Raw genomic sequence first — 19,774 nt, 5'->3', positions numbered from 1 at the left:
GTTGAAATCAAGGGGGGGTCACTTTTATTTGTATTTATTTAACAGAGATTTTTTTAATACCATCTGACTGAATAACATTTATTCAAAATGGTTTACAGCAACAAATAGACATAAACAGTCAGAAGTGAAGATTCGTGTACCAATCAGCCAAAACCCATTCATTTGTACCAACTAGTTAAGATAAAACAATCTATGTAAAATAAGTTATATATTAAGAACAGCAAAATTAACTAAGATCATCTCAAAGTAAATAGCAAAATTTCAACAGTCAGTTGAGAAAAGGAGGGTTTTATTCATAAGGACAATAAATTAACCCCCTATGTTTCCATAAAAGAAGTGGCTATTAGTAGGGTTACCATATTTGCAGTGACAAAAAAAGAGGACATGCCATGCCCCAGCCCCGCCACACCTCCTGTCATGTCCCAGCCCTGCCCCTACACTGCAGTGTCACCTTGACCCCCCCCCCCCAAAAAAAAAAAAAATAGCCAGATTCTGTAAGTAGCGAATATTGGTAAAATAACAGAAATGCATTTTCCTCCATGCTAAATACAAAATGAGCATGACATTGTCATGAAATGCTTAGACGTAGATCCCCCTTTCTTTTCCCTCCCATCCTTGAGCAACATATCTCCCTCTCCTCTTCATCCCCTTCTGTGTATTTCCCTCTTTTCCCTCCCTCTTCCACCCCCATGTATGTCCCCTCCCCAATCTTTTTTCCAGCCTTCCTCTATCCATCTTTTTTTACAGTCTCCACCCACCCACCCACCCACATGACTCCATCCACATCCCACCCCCTTGCGAAGCCGCCACTGGAACTCTTGGCAGCCATTTTGAAGCGGTGTCAGCAGTGAGCGGTCTGTGGCAGCCCTGGGCAGGAAAGAAGGGGCTCTTTCCTGCTCTGAAGAGGCCACTAGACCACCAGGCACAATATGGTACAGGAGGAGAGGGGAGGATGCCCTCAGGCCCACCTGCCCACAAGGCAGCCTGCCCACAAACCTGGACAAATGGGCAGGATGGCAGAACCTACCCGGATGCCCCACTGTGTCCTCAAAAAGAGGACATGTCTGGGTAAACTCAGACATATGGTAACCTTAACTATTAGGTTATTAAGGTTTTCAGTCAGCCAGTATTCAAATTTGAATGTTTTTACTTAATGGAAGTAGCAGGGTTTTAAAACCAGCAGTCATTTTGCGGTTGGTCTATCTCAAGGCAGCAGACATTTCCCCTGTTGTCCTCAGACTCCACACCTCTGCCCAGGCTCCAGCTCTGCCTGTGGAGTGTAATTCAGCAGGTGGGGGGGGGGGGGGGGGGGTTGTGAGCAGTAACTTGTCCCTTTTTCAAACAGGAAATCTGCATTAGGAAGAGGCGGGGGAGCTATGTCAGGGCCTCTGAGTGCAGTGGGATCACAGATCTTTTGCTGAAGTACATCTTTCATTCTTAATGCTGTCTGTTGTCTCCTATTGGCCATGCTAGGGTGGAGAGCTAAAATCACAGGAAAGTACATAAGTGTTGCCATACTGGGACAGACCTAAGGTCCATCAAGCCCAGCATCCTGTTTCCAACAGTGGCCAGTCCAGGTCACAAGTACCTGGGAGAAACCCAAACAGTAGCAACATTCCATGTAGAACCCCAAAGAGTAGCAAGATTCTAGAATTCTAAAGAATAACAAGATTCCATGCAGAATTTCAAAGTGTAGCAACATTCCATTTAGAACCCCAAAGAGTAGCAAGATTCCATTTAGAATGCCAAGGACATAAGTGTTGCCATACTGGGACAGACCGAAGATCCATCAAGCCCAGCATCCTGTTTCCAACAGTGGCCAATCCAGGTCACAAGTACCTGGGAGAAACCTAAACAGTAGCAACATTCCATGTAGAACCCCAAAGAGTAGCAAGATTCTAGAATTCTAAAGAATAACAAGATTCCATTCAGAATCCCAAACACATAAGTACATAAGTGTTGCCATACTGGAACAAACCGAAGGTCCATCAAGTCCAGCATCCCGTTTCCAACAGTGGCCAATCCAGGTCACAAATACCTGGCAGAAACCCTATAGTAGCAACATTCCATGTAGAACCCGAAAGAGTAGCAAGGTTGTAGAATTCTAAAGAATAACAAGATTCTATGCAGAATTTCAAAGTGTAGCAACATTCCATTTAGAACCTGCTACCGAGCGGGAAAGAGCGGGGTATAAATGCAACAAATAAATAAATAAAGAGTAGCAAGATTCCATTCAGAATCTCAAGTACATAAGTGTTGCCCTACTGGGACAGACCAAAGGTCCATCAAGCCCGGTATCCTGTTTTCAACAGTGGCTAATCCAGGTCACAAGTACCTGGGAGAAACCTAAACAGTAGCAACATTCCATGTAGAACCCCAAAGAGTAGCAAGATTCTATAAAGAATAACAAGATTCCATGCAGAATTTCAAAGTGTAGCAACATTCCATTTAGAACCCCAAAGAGTAGCAAGATTCCATTTAGAATGCCGAGGACATAAGTGTTGCCATACTGGGACAGACCGAAGATCCATCAAGCCCAGCATTCTGTTTCCAACAATGGCCAATCCAGGTCACAAGTACCTGGCAGAAACCCAAAGAGTAGCAACATTCCAGAACCTCAAAGAGAACCAAGATTCCATGCAGAAACCCAAACAGTAGCAACATTCCATGTGGAACCCCAAAGAGTAGCAAGATTCCATTCAGAATCCCAAACACATAAGTACATAAGTGTTGCCATACTGGAACAGACCGAAGGTCCATCAAGTCCAGCATCCCGTTTCCAACAGTGGCCAATCCAGGTCACAAATACCTGGCAGAAACCCGATAGTAGCAACATTCCATGTAGAACCCGAAAGAGTAGCAAGGTTGTAGAATTCTATAGAATAACAAGATTCCATGCAGAATTTCACCTGCTACCGAGCGGGAAAGAGCGGGGTATAAATGCAACAAATAAATAAATAAAGAGTAGCAAGATTCCATGCAGAATTTCAAAGTGTAGCAACATTCCATTTAGAACCCCAAAGAGTAGCAAGATTCCATTTAGAATGCCGAGGACATAAGTGTTGCCCTACTGGGACAGACCAAAGGTCCATCAAGCCCGGTATCCTGTTTTCAACAGTGGCTAATCCAGGTCACAAGTACCTGGCAAGATCACAAGGCAGGCAGATAGTGAGCTAAGGTGCAGAAAGGAAGGGAAAGGTAGAAAGAGGCGCGGCCGCCGGAGGGGGGGGGGAGGGGGCAAAATTCCCCTGGCCCGGCACCAAGAAGCTTCTTCCTGCCTGTCTGCTTGTGGGTCTGTCCTCTCCTGCTCCTGCATGCCACCCAGGACCCAGATGATTGCATTAGTGCAATATTGCGTTAATGCAGTCATCTGGGTCCCAACTCCCGGCACTGACAGGAGCAGGAGCGGGCAGGTAAGAAGAGGTTTGCCGGTGTCAGGCCCCCCTTGAAGGCAGAGACAGAAAGGTAAGGGGGCGGGAGGGTGGGTGGTAGCAGTTGAGCAAGTGGGGAGGGGGGGTGGTGGCGCACGGTGGTCCAGTTCTGCTCCGGGCCTAGCTGTGTCTCTCGGCAGCCCTCAGTAGAGGGTCCAAGGTGAAGTTTGTACAGTTGTAGGCAGAGGGAGGGAGGGAGCATAAGAATTTATCTCTTTAATACTTTGCACAGTAACAAAGAGCACAGAATATGGCTGACTTTATACATCTATACATGATCATTAGATGTCCATTCAACAAAACGTAGAATTTAAGTTCTTGTCATAGATTTAAAAAAAATACCCTTCAGGATCAAGCCAGACTTTCTCTTGGAGGGTTTGGTATTGCAGTGTGATTCTAGCAGAGATCTAGCCTCTTTATGCAACAACATAAGAGTAGCCAAAATGGGTCAGACCAATGGTCCATCTAGCCCAGTATCCAGTTCCAGCAATGGCCAATCCAGGTCACAAGTACCTGGGAAGAAACCAAATTAATAGCACCATTTAATGCTACCAATCCCAGGGCAAACAGTGGCTTCCCCCATGTCCTCCTCAATAGCAGACTGTGGACTTTTCCTCCAGGAACTTTGTCCAAATCTTTTTTAAACCCAGATACGCTAACCGCTATTACCACATCCTCCGGCAAAGAGTTCCAGAGCTTAACTGTTTGTTGAGTGAAAAAATATTTCTTCCTATTTGTTTTAAAAGTATTTCCATGTAACTTCCTCGAGTGTCCCCTAGTCTTTGTACTTTTTGAATGAGTGAAAAATCGATTCACCTCCACCTGCTCCACACAAAAGCAGCAGTGCCTTCTACAGTGACCAGACACTAAGCTTTTTCCTAGATATTTCCTGTCATTTGGAGATTAAATTAAGTGAAGCTAAGCTCCCCGGGTCAGGTACCCAGGAACAGGATTCTCAAAACAGATTTTTCTTCAGATGAGTTGGGCTTGGACTGGGGACAAAGGGTTATTCCGCTATGAGGTTTGTAAGAGTTCAATTGGTAATAGTAAAACAGCAGTCACAGTAAATAAACTTCAGACTCTTCTCTTACTGTAGCAACTTCAAACAAACCAACAGTTCATAGGACATCCTCAGTATTTACAATTTGCATAAGAGGCCATAAAGTCCCATCCAGTAATGTCCACTACAAGATGACCCTCCCAGATCAAGGATCCTACCCAAGTAACTGGCAAACAGTCCTGTTAGGAAGGGAGGCTCCTTCGCACCCCCTCCCTCCCACCCTTTGCCACTGATCCTGTCAGTGGTGGAGATGAAAACGGTAACGGAATTCAAAAATGCGTGGGATAAACATAAAGGAATCCTGTTCAGAAGGAATGGATCCTCAGAAGCTTAGCCGAGATTGGGTGGCAGAGCCGGTGGGGGAGGCGGGACTAGTGGTTGGGAGGCGGGGCTAGTGCTGGGCAGACTTCTACGGTCTGTGCCCTGAAAATGACAGATACAAATCAAGGTCAGGTATACACAAAAAGTAGCATATATGAGCTTATCTTGTTGGGCAGACTGGATGGACCGTACAGGTCTTTCTCTGCCGTCATCTACTATGTTACTATGCTCACAGTCCCTTTTATTGATTCTCTTGCCCCGCCTCTGAAGGCTGGACTACCTCATCTCCACCCACCTGGCCAGCCTTACCAGCCCCCATTAACATAGTGTCTCCCAGGAGATCGTCCCACCTCCTGCTTGGCAACAAAGTCATTCTCCGCGGTGGGGGTGGGGGTCACACTTTATTTTTGTAAACTTTGTAAATTAGGGTTATTTACCATAGTTTATGGTCACTATTCTCTGTTTAACTGGTATTTTTTATTAAAGAAAATGTTATTATGTTTTTGTACTTGTACTGTTGTAAACAGCCCTGAGCATTTTGGGGATAAATAAATAAATAATTTTATATGCAGTTTACCTCCAAATGCTGCCACTTTCGCAGTAGACAAGATTGTACAGTGCAAACCTACGGTTCTCTTAGTAGCCAATGAGAGTAAAGTATTTGCCAATCTCTTCAAAGCTGCGACATATTTGCATTGTCTTAGGAGTCACTAAAAACACAAAAACCTTTGTTCCCCAAGCTCTTTGTACACAGTGGGGTCTCTGGACTCTAGTTCTTGGAAAAGGGATTAATACAATGTAAATCCAGTTGTGCTCAATACAGGAAAACCACAATATTTTGGTTATAATGTAGCTGAAACATCACCGCTTGCATCCTTTTCTCTTATTGAAGCATCACATTAAATTCTGCTGAACTCTGAAAGTAGTTTTAGACCTTTGCTAACACTGACTTCAAAGAATAACCAAAGTTGTGTAGTTGACGGCTTCCTGTTTTCCTGCAGGAAAAATGCCTTTTGATATTTTTTTTGGGAACTGGATGGTGATTATTCCCCCCTAAAAGTTCATGGTATCCATTTTAATTGGAAAGTGTGGTTTAGGTGAAGGCTGTAAATGTTTTGGCAAAGTAGTTGTTTTTGGCTTCCCCAAGGAGTCCATTAAGACTCTTCGTTAGACACTTGAAGCCAAGCATTTCAGAAACAGAGAGATTCTAGATCAAAAGGAAACTTTTCTCCAGTAATGACTCCCTGTGCTAATTATTCAGTCGAGTGGCTCAGTGACTGGGGACATTTAAATGTAACAATCATATAAACTATTCAAGGTTGTTAAAACACGCGTGGACTGTGACATATTGCAGGAAGACCTTAGGAAATTGGAAGACGGGGCATCCAAATGGCAGATGAAATTTAGTGTGGACAAATGCAAGATGATGCACATTGGAAAGAACAACCTTTGGGGTCAGCGCTCAAGAAAAAGATCTAGGTGTCGTCGTAGATATTACGTTGACATCTTCTGATCAGTGTACAGCAGCAGCCAAAAACAGCAAACAAGATGCTAGGAATTATTAGGAAAGGGATGGTGAATAAAACTGAAAATACTATAATGCCTTTGTATCGCTCCATGGTGCATCTGCACCTTGAGTATTTAGAAAAGGTTCAAAGAAGAGCGACCAAAATGATAAAGGGGATGGAACTCCTCTCGCATGAGGAAAGGCTAAAGAGGTTAGGGCTCTTCAGCTTGGAAAAGAGACGGATGAGGGGAGATACGATTGAGGTCTACAAAATCCTGAGTGGTGTAGAACAAGTAGAAGTAAATCGATTGTTTACTCATTCTAAAAGAACAAAGACTAGGGGACACTCGAGGAAGTTACGTGGAAATACTTTTAAAACAAATAGGAGGAAATATTTTTTCACTCAACAAATAGTTAAGCTCTGAAACTCTTTGCTGGAGGATGCAATAACAGCGGTTAGCATATCTGGGTTTAAAAAAGGTTTGGACAAGTTCCTGGAGGAAAAGTCCATAGTCTACTATTGAGACAGACATGGGGAAGCTACTGCTTGTCCTGGAATTGGTAGCATGGAATGTTGCTAATAATTTGGATTTCTGCCAGGTACTTGCGACCTGGCTTGGCCACCATTTGAAAATGGGATACTGGGCTAAATGGACCATTGGTCTGACCCAGTATGGCTACTGTTATGTCCTTATGTAGAACCGCTGTTCTCCTGTTCATCATTATAAACAGGTGTTTCTGCTTTGCTAACATGTTGAGTAGGGCACAAGTCTAACAGAATTCATACCACATACATAGTATGGAAATACATTTGACTATTTCACTATTTAAGGTAAAGGGGCTACTTTACAATGCAAATGGCATCTGCTCAGATAAACTGTTACATTCTGCGAATGGGTAGATTACAGAGTGCACTTCTGAGAAGGTTGCCGTTTTGTCATTTTTAAGTAGAAGCTGTACCCTTATCTTATTCTTTTCATTACAAGAAGGGTTATCCTTTTATAGCAAAACTAATTTGTTTCTATAATTATTAGACGCTGCTGCTTTTTGGATTCCTGTACTTTATATGATCCCATATTTTTCCTCCGCTGACTTCCCTGTCCGTTCACTGCTTGCTTGTCACAAGCCTAACCTGCCTCTAACACTCTCCTGGGTCTCATCTGGAGCCAACACCCCTGAGACTTATCCCAGTGGTTCAGTGTCAGCTCCAGATGAAGCTATTTTTAGCGAAACGGACGGCTCCGTAGAGCCTCGGAGGACAGTTCAATATAATCTTCTTCAAGATAAGTGCTTTGTAGCTTCGGCAATGCTTGATATTTTAAATAGGCACCTGTTAATGTTTGAAGTATTAATATAGTAAAAGTGGGTATTTATGGGGTCCTTTTACAAAGGCGCGCTGAAAAATGGCTTGCGGTACTGTAGGCGCGGAAATTGGGAGTGAACCAATCCATTTTTTAGCACGCCTGACACAAATCGGGAGATGGGCGTTCTTCTCTCAGGGTCGCCCAAATCGTCATAATCGAAAGCCCATTTTGGGTGCCCTCAACTGCAGTCTGTCGCGGGGACGACCAAAGTTCATTGGGGGCATGTCTGAGGCGTAGAGAAGGCAGGACTGGGGCGTGCTTAAGAGATGGGCGTCCTCGGCCAATAATGGAAAAAAGAAGGGCGTCCCTGACGAGCATTTGGTTGACTTTACTTGGTCCAATTTTTTTTACGACGAAGCCTCAAAAAGGTGCCCAAACAGACCAGATGACCTCCCCTTACTCCCCCAGTGGTCACTAACCCCCTCTCACCCTAAAAAAAAAATTAAAAAAAGTTTTTGCCAGCCTCTATGCCAGCCTCAAATGTCATACCCAGATCTATGACAGCAGTATTCAGGTCCCTGGAGCAGTTTTAGTGGGTGCCATGCACTTCAGGCAGGCAGACCCAGGCCCATCCCCCCCCCATCTGTTACACTTGTGGTGGTAAATGTGAGCCCTTCAAAACCCACCAGAAACCCACTGTACCCACATGTAGGTGCCCCCCTTCACCCCTTAGGGTATTGTAGTGGTGTACAGTTGTGGTTAGAGGGTTTTAGGGGGGGGGGGCTCAGCACTGAAGGTAAGGGAGTTATGCACCTGGGAGCAATTTGTGAAGTCCACTGCAGTGCCCCCTAGGGTGCCCGGTTGGTGTCCTGGCATGTGAGGGGGACCAGTGTACTACGAATGCTGGTTCCTCCCACGACCAAATGCCTTGGATTTGGTCGTTTTTGAGATGGGCGTTCTCGGTTTCCATTATGGCCAAAAACCGGGGACGACCATCTCTAAGGTCGACCATCTCTAAGGTCGACCTAAATGTTGAGATTTGGGTGTCCCCGACCATATTATCGAAACAAAAGATGGACGCCCATCTTGTTTTGATAATAGCGGTTTCCCCGCCCCTTCATGGGGCCGTCCTGCGGGGATACCTTCAGGAAAACTTGGGTGCCCCATTCGATTATGCCCCTCTATGTGTTATAACATGGTGTAATAATTAAAATAAATAATATAAGTTTTAAAAGGGTTTATATGATTAATGGTGGTGGTAACCTTGTGAGGCTTTCCATATTTTTATTTATTTATTTATTACATTTGTACTCCGCGCTTTCCCACACATGGCAGGCTCAGTGCGGCTTACATAGTAACAATATAAATAATTACAAAGTCGTAAGAAGAATATACTAATGGGGTTAACGGAAAGTAAGTTAAACATAGGAGGAATTGAGTTCAGAAGGAAAAGATTGTTGGGAGGTAGGCATAGAAAGATGGAAAGGAATGGATATGGGGTAGCAGAAAGGATAATGGGGAACATGGTCAGAATATAACTATTTTCCATATAGGAGATATGAGAAGCCACTGAGGTCTTTTCCCTCTTGACAAAAGAAGATAAATTCTGATGTTTACTATTCTGAACAGTTATTCTCTCTTAGGATAGGTCTCTTCAATAGTATTGGTTATGTACATATGGTTTGAGTCCATAATTCCATCAATTAAAAGAACAGTGCAAACATTAGCCCATGACCATTAATGAAAAAAACATAGAATATCAAGGTTTTTACAGCCACAATAAAATTTACCACCTGTTTTTGCCAGAACAAGTCAGAGTGGTTTACAATATTAAAAAAGAAAAAGAAAAGAACACCAATTAAAAATAGGAAGAGATCAATCATGCAAAGGAAACAAACATCCACCTCTGCAGATCACCTGCTCCAGAAAGACCCCCTAAGGCCACTTTTTTATCACAGCTTTGTAAAAGGGCCCCTTAGTGCTTAGTTCCTTTCCCAGAGAGCTGACCAAAAAGGGGAATGTCCCAAAAATGAATGCTGAGTTTTTGCAGTTACTGTACATTAGCATATAGGGCCCTGGATGTTTACATTTCTTTAGAATAAAACATGCTCACCTTTAAATTTTTAGTGCATCCTATTTAAAAAAAATCTTGAAGGATAGTCCTCTGGTACTTCTGTCAGTGCAGGTATAGCAGCAGCATGTAAATGGCAAACCAAAAGAAAAAAAGCAGATCAGAAAAGACAAAAAAATGCTTTCAGTCAACATAGCATTGCGAAGTCTGCTGAGTAAGCTTGGGAAGCACTTATGTAAGGTGGCTGTATGACTACTTTTAGGGGTTCACTTTGCTTTTTACCCCTATTAGTTTTTTGTACCCCTGACGCAGTCTGAGGGCGAAACGTGGCCACTTCGGGTAACCTTGCAATAAACCACTTCTTCTCAGTGGCGTAGCCAGAGGTGGGCCTCACTTAGAGCTCAGGCCCACCCAACATTAGCACACGTTTAGCGGTAGCTGGTGGGTATCTCAAGCTCTGCCAGCTGAAGACTTCCCCCTGATGGTAACGAAAACGCTACTCTCCATGATACCGGCAGACTGCCATGGTGGAAAGAAGCATTTTCCTGCCAGCTGAGATATATTTTTGGTGATGGTGGAGGGGGAGGGGGGGAGAGAACACTTGGTGCCCATCCACTTATTACCTAGGCCCACCCAAAGTCTGTTGTCTGGCTACGCCCTTGCTTCTTCTGTTACCCTCCTGTTCCATTTTTTTGTCTTTTGTGATCTGCTTTTTTTCTTTTGGTTTGCTATTTCCGTGGCAGATCTTTGTCTTTTTTTGTTTCTGTTTGCTTAGATTTAAATGGGACATTTTTCAGAAGGTCAGCAATGTGCAGGCTTAAAGGAACCAGTATGTCAAACACCATCTTTTTTTTTTTTCTGCAGCAAAAATCCAACAGGCAGGTATTTACTGCTGCACTGACAACTTCTGAATCCTGTAGCCTGTGCAGGGCATCACCGTTTATTTTCTCTTACCAACAAGACTTCTTTTAGGGGCCTTTTTACTAAATCGCCTACGCATGCCCAATGTGCGTCCGTTTGCAATTACCGCTTGGCTAACACGTGACCCGGGTGGTAATTTCCTTTTTTACGTGTGCCAGAAAATAATTGTTATTTTCCGGCGCGTGGTGCTAACTGGGCAGTAAAAGTCATTGTACACAAGTAGACCTTACCGCTAAGTCAGTGGGTGGCGGTAAGGTCTCAGACCCAAAATGGTGGCGCCAATTTTCGTTTTGCCGCACGACCATTTTTGCCCAAAATAATAAAAAGGCATTTTTTACAGGTGCGCTGAGAAACGGATCTGTGCGCGCCCAAAACACACGTCTGCACTAGCGCAGGCCATTTTTCAGTGCACCTTAGTAAAAGGACCCCTTAGTGACTTCTCTGTAAGCTGAGCGTGTTGGTGTTGTTTAAGTTGATTAGATTTATTTACCTTTATGTTTGTGCAGCGCTGCGTACGCTTTGCAGCGCTATAAAAATGCTAAATAGTAGTAGTAATATACTTTTAAGTACAGCCAAGGTATTCTAGTGGTTTACAATAAAAATTACATTACGAACAACCAAGATTTGTACCAGTAGCTGCTCCCAGATACTTCCCCTTGCTACTTACTGCCTGTTTGATTTTATTTTTATTTCTTATATGGATAGGGCAAACTCTCTTACCAATCTCTGCATACTGTTGCTCCTGCATAATGTTTACTGAATTTTCAGAAAAGAAACTTCCTGTTGTCTCTTTGAAAATTCTCTCAATGTCTGTCTGGCAATACTTATGTACAAAAGTGTCAAGCCACATAATTTGCATTTCCTGTTTGTGTGAGCAGAAGAACAGAGCAGAACGATGTATATTTGGAAATATAATTTTATGCCGGTAGTTTAATCACCTGAGCTAAACATACCTTCAGGAACGCCTGTTTGTGTTTTTATCTGCTCTGAGCATTGTAAGTATCACCTTGAGGAAATCGACTAACTCCTATTTTATTCTTCCTTGTTGATGGAATTATGGTGTATAAGCTACCTCGATACATAACTAAATTGATCCCTTTGAAAAATGTAGCTTATGATGAATGTGGAAAAGGAGAATTTATGGTTTGCATGTTTAATCTGCTGTCCTTGGGGATTGAAAAAGTGAGGCATAAATGTAATAGAACACAGGAAGAGAAACTTTCAAATGATTTAAACACTAAAATAATATCCAGAAGTTATGAGTCCGAATACTTGGCTGCTTGAAACCGTTGCTGCTTCAAGCTCCTTTTTCTCTTCTGTCTTTCCTTTTACACCTAAAACTTGCAATAATATACGCTCTTTCCTTGGCACAGCTTGGTTTCGAGACCTGCTGTTAGTATGTACATCTCACAACAGGAATTAGATCCTGTGTAGAAGTTGACATTACCTCTATTCACTGAACATGAGTAGGCGGGAAAGGCCCCAAAATCTGTTCTTTAAAGATACAGCATGCTGTTCCTTCACGTTATGTTTCTTGCCAGTTAAACACTCATTTTAAAACAATGCGTCTCTCCTCATCTCACCCACTCTTCAAGTTTTCACACATTGAAAAAAGCATGCAAATTTCAACACAAGTAATGACTCGACGGATACCTAATTTCTTATTTCCCACTCCAAACTACCGCTTTTAAACTCTTGCTCACTTTAAAAGCAAATTCTGCCTTTGTTTCTATTCCATGAAAAGAATCCCTTGAGGGAGAGACAAGAACTTAACCTAATACTACTGAGTCAATCCCTAAAGCACTGGTAGAACGTTAGGGGAGAAAACTCGATGTCCACGGAGAACTTTCTACAACATTACATCTACCTAGAATTTCGTTTAAAGAGCAGAACCGAAAGACTCAGCATAGGCTGCTTCTGCAGCCCGAGCTAGTTTTCAGTGAGTCATACTGCTAAATGCAGCTCACCTGCACAGCTCTATACATCATAGCTTGTCCTCCAAAGGTTCACACTCCTATTTTTGCACAATTTCTTTATAATCTCCCTGCATAAAGTGAAACCCCTTTCAACAAAATCAAATCAAAATTTCTCCCCGAACATCCCGCATCCCCTAAGTTCACCTGGAGGATAACCAAAATTACTGAAAATATCATGAGCAGAGCCTAATTATAAAAACAAACTCTTTTAAATCAAAAACACTATCGACACTGGACATGAAGGACCCCGCAGGAGCTGAGTTATGTGGGCTACTTGTAGTTGTAATATTCACTGTAGGGTTCATCCGCGTCCAACAGAAATTTCTGTTTCAAAACAAGCTCTTCCTCGGGGACGCCAGTGTACTTCTTTATTATTCCTTCATTTTGTGTTGCCCAGTTAGCGGCAAAGGCACCCTTTAAAAAAAGCAGTCTCTCACGTTACAGTTCTGGCAACATCCTAGGACGCTGCAAAGATATAAGCTGCAGATGGACACTAACTGTTTATCAACCAGAGTGGTGTATGTGATAGTATGCCCGTGCTTCAAGATGTATGTGGGACGCACGGGATGGGGACTATACGTCAACGCTTAAGTGAACATCGGAGCAGATTAAAGAATGAAGTTGTGACTGCTCCGGTGGTGAATCATTGCATTGAATTGGGTTACACGTTTGAGAACATGCAGTGGTTTTTTATAGAACAGATCAGTCAGAACTTTCAAGGAGATTGGGAGAGTTACCTGTCAATGAGGGAGCAATTTTGGATTTTCGAAGGGTTTGAATGAGAGTGTGGAGTGGACTGCAACGCTGTGAAAGGATCCATTCATGGAGAGTTTAGACTGGAAGTCACAGCTCTATATCATTTATTTAAGTAAATTTTCTCAGTGCCGTGAAGCCTAACTGCTGAAGACTAAGAGTGACGTATTCACATCATTGACGTCAATTACTGCCTTTTTAAAGGGTGCTTTTGCCGCTACCTGGGCAACACAAAACGGAGGAGTAATACTTCTGTGGCAAAGGCAATGATTCACCGTCATGTCTTTAAAAGTCTCTGAAATGGAAAATTCTGACATCTTGTTTCAAACACTTATTCCTTGTTACATTTCAGTGGAATACGATAAAGAAAACAAGGTGGCCCGGCCCAACACCCAAGACTTTTCTCCTCCCACAGGAAACAATAGAAACCCTGAGAAAAAAGGAGGTCCAAACATGTCCTCCCGTCCTAAATACCATGTGAGAAGGTGGGTGACTAACCCCTATGGGCTGGGTCTTATATATTAATAAGAACATAAGAATAGCTATACTGGGTCAGACCAATCGTCCATCTAGCCCAGTATCCTGCTTCCAACGGTGGCCAATCCAGGCCACAAGTACCTGACAGAATCCCAAAGAGTAGCAAGATTCATGCTATTGATCCCAGGGTCAAGCAGTGACTATTCCCATGTCATGAAATCATAAATTGTCAGCTTGGACTAAGCTTTCCTGCCACTTCTTGTGCTACTTGAAATTGTGACAAAGGCTTTGGCCGAAAACTGTTGTGAAAACAGCAGTTGCCTCATTGAAAAGAAAGCAACCAAGGACAACCTTGGAGACATGGACAGTCCAGGGAGGAGAGAGGGAGGCTTGAGCTCAGCATCTTGTCTTTTGAAATACGTGAAATCAGTAAGTGCAAGGAAAAACATAACGTGCTTCAACGATAGTGAAGCAACCACATAAGGTGGAGGAACACACTTTCCCTACATGTGTCAGCAAGAAAGGATCCAAGGAGTAGGGTAGATAAACTATTCCAAAAAACCAAGGGAGACGTAAGTTCAAACGGTGATCTTTATTGCAACAATCACAATAGACGCGACACAGCTGCTTTGTTTCAGCGTAAAATACGCCAGCCTCAGGAGTCTCGTGATGTAGGTTACACAAAGGTAGATGACGGTTCCAAAATAATATGCAACTTTGGACAAAGCAGATCCTGTGTTCGAAATCACTGGAAGATATAAAATGCAATTTAATCACTGGAAAACATTCTTGACAAAGAAGAGCTTATCTACCCTACTCAACGAAGGTGAAATCAGACTCCTGCGAGGTCTGAAGTTTCCTGCAATAAACTCTTGCAAAACTTGCTAGTTGTGAAAATCTGAATATCTGGTGTTGATTGTCATCTGGAGGACAACACTGCTAGGGTGAATGGAATTCTTAGTCTTTTACATGGAGGAGTCATCTAAGGGAAAGGGAAATGGGACTTAATATACTGCCTTTCCGAGGTTTTTGCAACTACATTCAAAGCGGTTTACATATATTCAGGTACTTATTTTGTACCAGGGGCAATGGAGGGTTAAGTGACTTGCCCAGGGTCGCATGGAGCTGTAGAAGAAATTGAACCTGGTTCCCCAGGATCAAAGTCCACTGCGCTAACCATTAGGGCACTCCTCCACAAAATGCAAATAATTTCATGCATATTCATTGTGGATATCCTGAAAACCAGGACCGACTTGGGAAACACTGCTTTATATCACCTACAGCTTGTTTGTTGACCTTTATTTCTGCGTATGCAGAGAAACCAGTGTAAAAAGTAACAAAATTAAATGATAGGTCCAGAAACGCCCGAGAGGAGTTGGGAAGACTGCAGCTGTTAATACTGAATTTCAGAATTGAAGACAGCAGCTCGCGAGTATCTCATTGTAATCACCAAAGTCACATCACCATTGAAGACATAAGCTGTAGAAAACACATTTCAGTATGAGACGGATGGTATCAGAATGTTAGCAAATATTCCAACCTTGATGATTTTCTTGTGTTTTATTTTATTTTTGTTAGCTCTGCAGCTCATCCTATTGCATAGGACAGGAAGCATCTTGCAAGCTTGAGCTTTCATGTCATTGCCAGTTTCAGGCGTTCTGTTTATTTAAAGCACACTGAGAAGTATTGCTGCTTGAGTTCATTTGAGGCGATACCTATTCAGTTCTTTCACTAATATGCTGTGACATTTTTTTTGCTCCCCGTGAGTAGCAAGCTCTCCATTCTGCCTTATTAAATCCGCTTTTCAAGCTGTCATTTAACCTGGTCCTGGTGACGGAGTCGGATGTTTATAGGGCTCTGGACACTTGAACTCCCCAGTGTTTTTAATCACAACAGCACCTCTCGCCAGCCGTTGTAAATTAAATACTCTCTGTGACCTTTTAACCTTATTGCTCTTAAATTCATTCTTTAAAAGTAGTTTAATGAGGGGTTTACTGGTCCAATTGGAAGTTTTTATTAAAACCTATTAGCGCACTGAAGTTTTTTGCCTGGAGGAATCAATTATGCGAAAGCAACTAAGGTAGGAACTGGTTCCCCCCCCCCCCCCCCCTTAAAATGTTTCCAGATTCATGTTAACCGGAACACAAGAAGTGTATGGTATTCATATCCTCCTCTCGTCTCTGTCTTAATTTAGAAGCACTTTTAATTTACCCCTTGCCCACAAATCCCTAACCTTGTGTTTGAGCCATTTTTTAATGTAATTGTAGCTCAGAACCAACAACCACAACAACTTCATTTACTCAACTTGATTTGCTCAAACTTCAGTTACACAGAGAAGCCCAAGCAGTGCAGAGTTAGGATGGGCTGGTCGGCCGGACTGATGTTGAAGCCCACCGGAATTATGGCAGTGTAAAACAGAATTGGCAGATAAGGAACTTTAGGCCTCTCTTGGCTTCCTAATTTTCTTCTGGCACATAGGCCGCTGGTATCTCTATTCTCCTCCCTATTATCACTTTAGTTCACAGTCTTGCTATAACACCTGTAATTACAACAGCAAAGCGGTTTAGAAGAAACTAAAGAGCAGGAACGGAGCCAGATAATACAAGAGACCAACACGTACATCCTGTAAGCGAATGGGAACAAAGGGAACAGTTCAGAAAGCCAGGCATTAGAACCACGAGTCGATAGCTGAGCACACGGCTTAGTAATGCAAACATAATGCCGATGCAGTAAGCAATCATATGCAAATCTGAATAAGCCTACTGGATGCTAGCGCGCAAGATTTTGCACCGAGGGCAGCCAGTACTGTGCGCATGTCTGAGCAAGGTAAAAGTGTCAGCAGATGTCTGTGAGTTTCCTGCAATGTTATTTTGCAAACAGATATTAGTCTTGCACAAAACAACATTCCAGTACATGCACAGATACATTTTTTTTCCTGCTGAGATCCCTGCACAGAACTGTCACCTTCCATTCTCTCTTAAAAGTTGCAGATACTGTTACGCTCACAGCAGAAAGAAAAAACTGGTATTAAAGCCTCTCAGACCCTACAGCAGACGAATGTGCCAGCCCTTCTGTGCCTCCTCTGACCTGGCATTCATTTTCTATCCTAGCGCTGGCCTTACAGTCTTCTGCATACATCTGTGCAGTGGGGTTGACTAGCTAATCAGGTTAAGCCTCTTAAAGGGGGAAAATGGGACTTGATATACCGCCTTTCTGAGGTTTTTGCAACTACATTCAAAACTGTGGGACAACGGAGGGTTAAGTGACTTGCCCAGAGTCACAAGGAGCTGCAGTGGGAATCGAACTCAGTTCCCCAGGATCAAAGTCCACTGCACTAACCACTAGGCTACTCCTCCACTCATTCCACCAATAAGAGCCAACCTCATCAGTGATGTCACAATGGCTTGATTGCCCAATACAGTTCCCCAGGATCAAAGTCTACTGCACTAACCACTAGGCTACTCCTCCACTCATTCCACCAATAAGAGCCAACCTCATCAGTGATGTCACAATGGCTTGATTGCCCGATACTTGGCTCACTTCTCATATTGTGATGTCATAAGGGAAATGGGACTTGATATATCGCCTTTCTGTGGTATTTTGCAACTACATTCAAAGCGGTTTACATATATTCAGGTACTTATTTTGTACCAAGGGCAATGGAGGGTTAAGTGACTTCCCCAGAGTTACAAGGAGCTGCAGTGGGACTTGAACTCAGTTCCCCAGGATCAAAGTCCACTGCACTAACCACTAGGCTACTCCTCCACTCATTCCACCAGTAAGAGCCAACCTCATCAGTGATGTCACAATGGCTTGATTGCCCGATACTTGGCTCACTTCTGATATTGTGATGTCATAAGGGAAAGGGAAATGGGACTTGATATACAGCCTTTCTGAGGTTTTTGCAACTACATTCAAAGCGGGTTACATATTTTTAGGTACTTATTTTGTACCAGGGGCAATGGAGGGTTAAGTGACTTGCCCAGGGTCGCATGGAGCTGTAGAGGAAATTGAACCTGGTTCCCCAGGATCAAAGTCCACTGCGCTAACCATTAGGCTACTCCTCCACTAGCAACATCCCATGTAGAATCTCAAATAGGAAAAGGGAAATGGGACTTGATATACCACCTTTCTGAGGTTTTTGCAACTACATTCAAAGCGGTTTACATATATTCAGGTACTTGTTTTTGTACCAGGGGCAATGGAGGGTTAAGTGACTTGCCCAGAGTCACAAGGAGCTGCAGTGGGAATCAAACTCAGTTCCCCAGGATCAAAGTCCACTGCACTAACCACTAGGCTACTCCTCCACTCATTCCACCAATAAGAGCCAACCTCATCAGTGATGTCACAATGGCTTGATTAACCAATACTTGGCTCACTTCTGATACTGTGATGTCATAAGGGAAAGGGGGAAAGGGAAATGGGACTTGATATACCGCCTTTCTGAGGTTTTTGCAACTACATTCAAAGCGGTTTACATATATTTAGGTACTTGTTTTTGTACCAGGGGCAATGGAGGGTTAAGTGACTTGCCCAGAGTCACAAGGAGCTGCAGTGGGACTTGAACTCAGTTCCCCAGGATCAAAGTCCACTGCATTAACCACTAGGCTACTCCTCCACTAGCAACATTCTATGTAGAAACTCAAATAGGGAAAGGGAAATGGAACTTGATATACCGCCTTCCTGAGGTTTTTGCAACTACATTCAAAGCGGTTTACATATATTCAGGTACTTATTTTGTACCAGGGGCAATGGAGGGTTAAGTGACTTGCCCAGAGTCACAAGGAGCTGCAGTGGGATGTGAACTCAGTTCCCCAGGATCAAAGTCCACTGCACTAAAGGGGGTTCGGAAGTGGGATAAAGTTTCTCCATGGCTGCAGGATTTTCATAGAATAAAATTCGAATTCCTGCCCTTTGTGTGTGAAGCTACGAGGGCATTTGGGCCCATTTTATCATCTTTACTTGTCTGGAGTAATAAGAGACGATTCACCTAGTAAATTTTGGAGTGAGTATTCAGCTGGCAGTGGTCACCATTTGTTCACTACTGGGCAAATTAAACGCCAGGTCTTTGGCAGCACCCGGAAGCTCTCCAGGGATGGCTGCTATTCAGTGCCATGCAGTTTAGGAGTGCAATGTATGCAGTCCAGCATGACCCATTAGCTGTGCTCCCGGCTCCTCCCCAGCAATAATTTAACAGTGCCACGGCAATCGGAGCGAATATACAGTGGCGCTTAAGCTTCCAGGTCACCTAGTATGATTTAACAGAGAGGAATCCTCTCGTGCCGTTTTGAATATCAACCCCTTGAAAGCAGAGACTGAGAGATTGTGTGATCATCCCGAAGCAGAGGCCTTGAAGAAATCTCTCCCACCCCCCCACCCCCCAACATCACTCAGGACCCGCAGGGAGAAGGAAAGGAGACATATCCACACCCCCAAATGGAAGCCCCTGGAGCAACAACCATCCCCGGGGATTAGCTATGATTATTTCGTATGTCGGAGCTTGTCTTAAATATCAGGGTCTTTTTGTCTTGCTTGGAAATTATGGACCTTTTCAAATACACAAGCATAGGACTGTTTCTGTTTTTTTTTTTTTAATGTGGTAGATTTTCTACGTTTAGAGGTTTTCACAATAAATTAAGTATTACTATGGCTCTGTGAAATTTAGTTTCTCCAGGACAACAAGTTAAAAGATAGGGGCCGATTTACTCCTGCTGTATTAGGTTTGAAATGAAATGCCCGTAGCCTTGCATGGTGGTACATATTTGCACACCCTTACATACCACAGCCTTTGTAAATGCCAACGAGCACGATGTAGAGATTTCCACAGTGACAGACCTGCATTACTTTTTTTATATGAAAGCATTAATTAAAAGCAAGCCAGCACATTCCTTGCATTCCAGTCCTAATCTAATCATGCTGCTTCCTGTTGGTGTTGCAGGACATGCTTATACTC

The 19,774-nt window shown here is 43.3% G+C and overlaps 1 protein-coding gene across 1 annotated transcript in view; it reads left to right on the top strand.

Annotated features, from left to right (window-relative positions):
* Window positions 1-19,774, top strand: part of LMF1 (lipase maturation factor 1) — a 403,232-nt gene that overhangs the window by 68,342 nt on the left and 315,116 nt on the right. The gene's annotated exons all lie outside the window — the stretch shown is intronic.

Source organism: Microcaecilia unicolor, chromosome 8 (genome assembly GCF_901765095.1).
Source record: "Microcaecilia unicolor chromosome 8, aMicUni1.1, whole genome shotgun sequence".
Classification (NCBI taxonomy): Eukaryota; Metazoa; Chordata; class Amphibia; order Gymnophiona; family Siphonopidae; genus Microcaecilia; species Microcaecilia unicolor.
The sequence above is the reverse complement of the archived record's forward strand: the minus strand, read 5'-3'. Positions and strand labels throughout refer to the sequence as shown.